Below are 5,000 nucleotides of genomic sequence, written 5' to 3'. Positions count from 1 at the left end.
TTCAGGCGGGCTTGCCTGCTTTAAGCACTCTAATTTGTTCAAAGTAAACGTGCCGGCCCACCGAGACACTCACTCAAGAGCACCCTGGTAGGATTGCAACGGGGTCCGCCTCGGGACGCACGAGCACGCACGAGGCGCGTCGCACGCCTTCGGCTCGCCCCACCGGCAGGACGTCCCACGATACATGCCAGTTAAACACCGACGGGCGGTGAACCAACAGCGTGGGACACAAATCCAACTACGAGCTTTTTAACCGCAACAACTTTAATATACGCTATTGGAGCTGGAATTACCGCGGCTGCTGGCACCAGACTTGCCCTCCAATAGATACTCGTTAAAGGATTTAAAGTGTACTCATTCCGATTACGGGGCCTCGGATGAGTCCCGTATCGTTATTTTTCGTCACTACCTCCCCGTGCCGGGAGTGGGTAATTTGCGCGCCTGCTGCCTTCCTTGGATGTGGTAGCCGTTTCTCAGGCTCCCTCTCCGGAATCGAACCCTGATTCCCCGTTACCCGTTACAACCATGGTAGGCGCAGAACCTACCATCGACAGTTGATAAGGCAGACATTTGAAAGATGCGTCGCCGGTACGAGGACCGTGCGATCAGCCCAAAGTTATTCAGAGTCACCAAGGCAAACGGACCGGACGAGCCGACCGATTGGTTTTGATCTAATAAAAGCGTCCCTTCCATCTCTGGTCGGGACTCTGTTTGCATGTATTAGCTCTAGAATTACCACAGTTATCCAAGTAACGTGGGTACGATCTAAGGAACCATAACTGATTTAATGAGCCATTCGCGGTTTCACCTTAATGCGGCTTGTACTGAGACATGCATGGCTTAATCTTTGAGACAAGCATATGACTACTGGCAGGATCAACCAGGCAGCTGCGTCAACTAGAGCTGAGCAGCCGGCCGCCCGGGAGTGTGTCCCGGGGGCCCGCGCGAACACGCAAGCGTCCGCTCAATTATTCTGCAAACAGGAGGAGGCTGCGCTCCCCTGCACCATACACCTCGAAACCCTCTCAGGTCCCGGCGGCGCGCAGCGCCGTCCTAAGTACTTGGTCGGGTTCGAGAGAGGCGCAATCGCCCGGAGTTTGGCGAGTAGACGCTTTAGGTGCGACCACCCGTGCTCCCAACTGAGCTTGCCGCTGCCGACAGAGGCCCGGGAGCGTGCTGTCGTGGCATTGCCGGCGGGAGACAACACGCGCCACCTACGGTGACCGGCAGCTCCAACGCCAGCGCCACAGAAGGACAAAAGCCCCACTTGGGTGCCGAAGCGAACTCTCCCAGCACAGCGCACGCGCCAACACGTCCGCACAGCTGCGATACAAACCACCTGCGAGAACCGCAGAGGCGACCGAGCAGCAGACGGCGTCGCGGCGCCGAGCGCCGGGCGGCGGCGCATCCTCAGCGCACACAGTCCTCAATCGGACCAGCACACTGCAGATGTCCACCGCGCTTCGCACCGGGCCTGCGAGGACCTACTTTGGCCGCACGGCGCCGCGTGCAGGGTGCGCCGGCGCGCAGCTGCGCCGCCTGCCGCCTCCGTCGGCCGGCGCGCCTGCCAGTGGCCGCCCCCACCAGCCGGCTGTAGCGCGTGCGCCCACGCACCGCGCGGCCAGCACGCCGGGCGGCCCCCCCTCACCGGCCGGGGCCGGTCCCACCCAGCCACCGCCGCGTATCGCTTCACACCCACATGCCATTCACGTTCGTGGGCATGGTGGGTATCGCTGAAACAACCGGTTGGTAGCTCAACCGATCGTCGCCATCACTGATTCACCTCTAGCGAGAACAACCGCACCACAACGGTTTACCAGTTGTTCATTTGCGTAACGTCACCAGCAAACGTAGGCGTCCATCGCCATTTGCAAATTCAACGATTGTTGCATGCCTGTGTCAGGTGTCACGACACACTATGTCTGCCCACATACACGCAACAACATGTGCACGCTTCGCAAACACGTGGAAGGTGGCCCCCGTACGTATGCGATGTCCATTGCGCAAACGACTGTCAACCGGCCTCTGTCGCATGTCGCAGATGTGGAACGCAGTGCACCATGCTATCACGGTGTGTGAGAAGAGACGACAACGTCTGACAACACGCGCCACTACATCAACAGACGGCTCATGCTGATCGCCATCCAGGGCATACCACACTGCACTCCAGCTCTTATAGGGAGACGACACGTAGCTGCGTGCACAACATTTGGACCGCATGGTTCGCCGTTGTTGGCGCAGTCGTTGTACGGTCACATGTACCACGATGTATCATTCAGTACATGAGGACCAATGTGCAGTACAGTGTGTGATTTGGAGGTACAACATCAGCGGACAGTTGACACAGGCCGTACCACAGCGTAGGCGCAGTGCTTCGCCATGCGAATGCCAATGAACAACTGCGAAGGGCATTGAGCATGTACGTCCTGCTGCCATCCACATTACAGTGTATCGCTGCAAGGTGTTTAACATGAAGCGATACACTGGGGACCGGGCAGTGCGAGTAGCAAACTATATTGCGGGGGTTGCAGTTAGGCAACACTACACTAATTTAACGCGTCGTATGACAATTACAGAGCAGGTTAAGGCCCAACGTGTGTTGGGTTAAGGCCCAACGTGTGTTGGGTTAAGGCCCAACGTGTGTTGGGTTAAGGCCCAACGTGTGTTGGGTTAAGGCCCAACGTGTGTTGGGTTAAGGCCCAACGTGTGTTGGGTTAAGGCCCAACGTGTGTTGGGTTAAGGCCCAACGTGTGTTGGGTTACAGCACAATATGGGTTACGTTAAGGGGCAATGTGGGTTACGTTAAGGGGCAATGTGGGTTACGTTAAGGCGCAATATAGGTTACGTTAAGGCGCAATATAGGTTACGTTAAGGCGCAATATAGGTTACGTTAAGGCGCAATATAGGTTACGTTAAGGCGCAATATAGGTTACGTTAAGGCGCAATATAGGTTACGTTAAGGCGCAATATAGGTTACGTTAAGGCGCAATATAGGTTACGTTAAGGCGCAATATAGGTTACGTTAAGGCGCAATATAGGTTACGTTAAGGCGCAATATAGGTTACGTTAAGGCGCAATATAGGTTACGTTAAGGCGCAATATAGGTTACATTAAGGCGCAATATAGGTTACATTAAGGCGCAATATAGGTTACATTAAGGCGCAATATAGGTTAGGTTAAAACACGACATAGGTTAGGTTAAGGCACGACATAGGTTAGGTTAAGGCACGACATAGGTTAGGTTAAGGCACGACATAGGTTAGGTTAAGGCACGACATAGGTTAGGTTAAGGCACGACATAGGTTAGGTTAAGGCACGACATAGGTTAGGTTAAGGCACGACATAGGTTAGGTTAAGGCACGACATAGGTTAGGTTAAGGCACGACATAGGTTAGGTTAAGGCACGACATAGGTTAGGTTAAGGCACGACATAGGTTAGGTTAAGGCACGACATAGGTTAGGTTAAGGCACGACATAGGTTAGGTTAAGGCACGACATAGGTTAGGTTAAGGCACGACATAGGTTAGGTTAAGGCACGACATAGGTTAGGTTAAGGCACGACATAGGTTAGGTTAAGGCACGACATAGGTTAGGTTAAGGCACGACATAGGTTAGGTTAAGGCACGACATAGGTTAGGTTAAGGTACGACATAGGTTAGGTTAAGGTACGACATAGGTTAGGTTAAGGTACGACATAGGTTAGGTTAAGGTACGACATAGGTTAGGTTAAGGTACGACATAGGTTAGGTTAAGGTACGACATAGGTTAGGTTAAGGTACGACATAGGTTAGGTTAAGGTACGACATAGGTTAGGTTAAGGTACGACATAGGTTAGGTTAAGGTACGACATAGGTTAGGTTAAGGTACGACATAGGTTAGGTTAAGGTACGACATAGGTTAGGTTAAGGTACGACATAGGTTAGGTTAAGGTACGACATAGGTTAGGTTAAGGTACGACATAGGTTAGGTTAAGGTACACATTGTTGTAAGGAAAGGTTTAATGGGGGGGGGGGGCGGCGGCCGGTTTGTTGATTGTGATTATAGTACGTGGATGCCTGCGGTATCATCTGATTTGCCACGTCAGGATGTACCTTTGGCTCATGACAGGCGGCGCTCTCATTCCATGCTTGTGGCAGACCTGTGTCTTTCATTCCTGCCATTGTTTGTGTGCTGTGAGAGGAGGCAGTATTGTGATGTTGGGTGCACCCCTGTGTAGGACATGTGTGGGTGTTGGTGGCTTGGCTGAGCAATGGTGGTTGTCGGGTGGGTGGGATATTCTGTTTTCTGTGTGGACCTCCCAGTCTGGTTATGACAGTGTGGATTGTCTAATGTGGCGGAGAGGATGCACTGGGTGTTGTTGCATGCTGGTGCTTACATATTGTCTGTGTGCGTGTTACAGGCAGAGAGTAGTGCGTGATAAGAGTGTGTGGCTGACGTGTGGTTGTGATTGTGAGCAGAGTCTTTCAGCATGTATACGGACAGTTGTATATATTATCTGTATTCTGATGGCTCTATCTATTACTAATCAGCGCCGTGTATACGTTTAATGTGGTTCCCGTCGAAACTGTTGTATCTCTGTACATTAGTGACACGGCGAGCGCGCTATGTAGCTACTCGTCTCGGCAGCTTCCACCGGTGTATGGCAAATGATTATAAGCAATGAGTCTAGTCGTCAATACCGATAGTGTGACGTCACATGTCTGGGGTGGGGGACGCTGCGCCCTTCCGGTGGGTCATGGCCTAGCAAGACTCTCCCCACGCAGGGGGGGCTTGGACTGTCATTAACTCTTCCGAGTAATATACTTGCCGTACGTTTTTGCGACTGCGAGTGCAACGCTCACCGGTACCGACATGGATGGAGCGCCTCCTAGCTGACCGCTCAGCATCGGCATTCGTACAGAGAGCAACGCGATCGCGTCTGTAGCTCGTAAGTGGTACAGCTCGCAGCTCATGTATAGGGACAGCGGGAATGTCGCATATTGGACATACCTCTTCATGAA

General features: G+C 52.8%; 1 non-coding gene across 1 annotated transcript in view; it reads right to left on the bottom strand.

Annotated features, from left to right (window-relative positions):
* The window catches only part of LOC126431165 (small subunit ribosomal RNA), a 1,910-nt gene extending 1,023 nt beyond the window's left edge, over positions 1 to 887 (bottom strand). The window contains exon 1 of the ribosomal RNA XR_007577490.1: positions 1 to 887. This exon is cut by the window's left edge and continues 1,023 nt beyond it. This is a non-coding gene — a ribosomal RNA (small subunit ribosomal RNA).
* Positions 888 to 5,000: the final 4,113 nt, after the last annotated feature.

Source organism: Schistocerca serialis, unplaced genomic scaffold (assembly GCF_023864345.2).
Source record: "Schistocerca serialis cubense isolate TAMUIC-IGC-003099 unplaced genomic scaffold, iqSchSeri2.2 HiC_scaffold_1078, whole genome shotgun sequence".
NCBI lineage: Eukaryota > Metazoa > Arthropoda > Insecta > Orthoptera > Acrididae > Schistocerca > Schistocerca serialis.
Note: the sequence above shows the minus strand (reverse complement) of the source record. Positions and strands in the feature narration are given on the sequence as shown.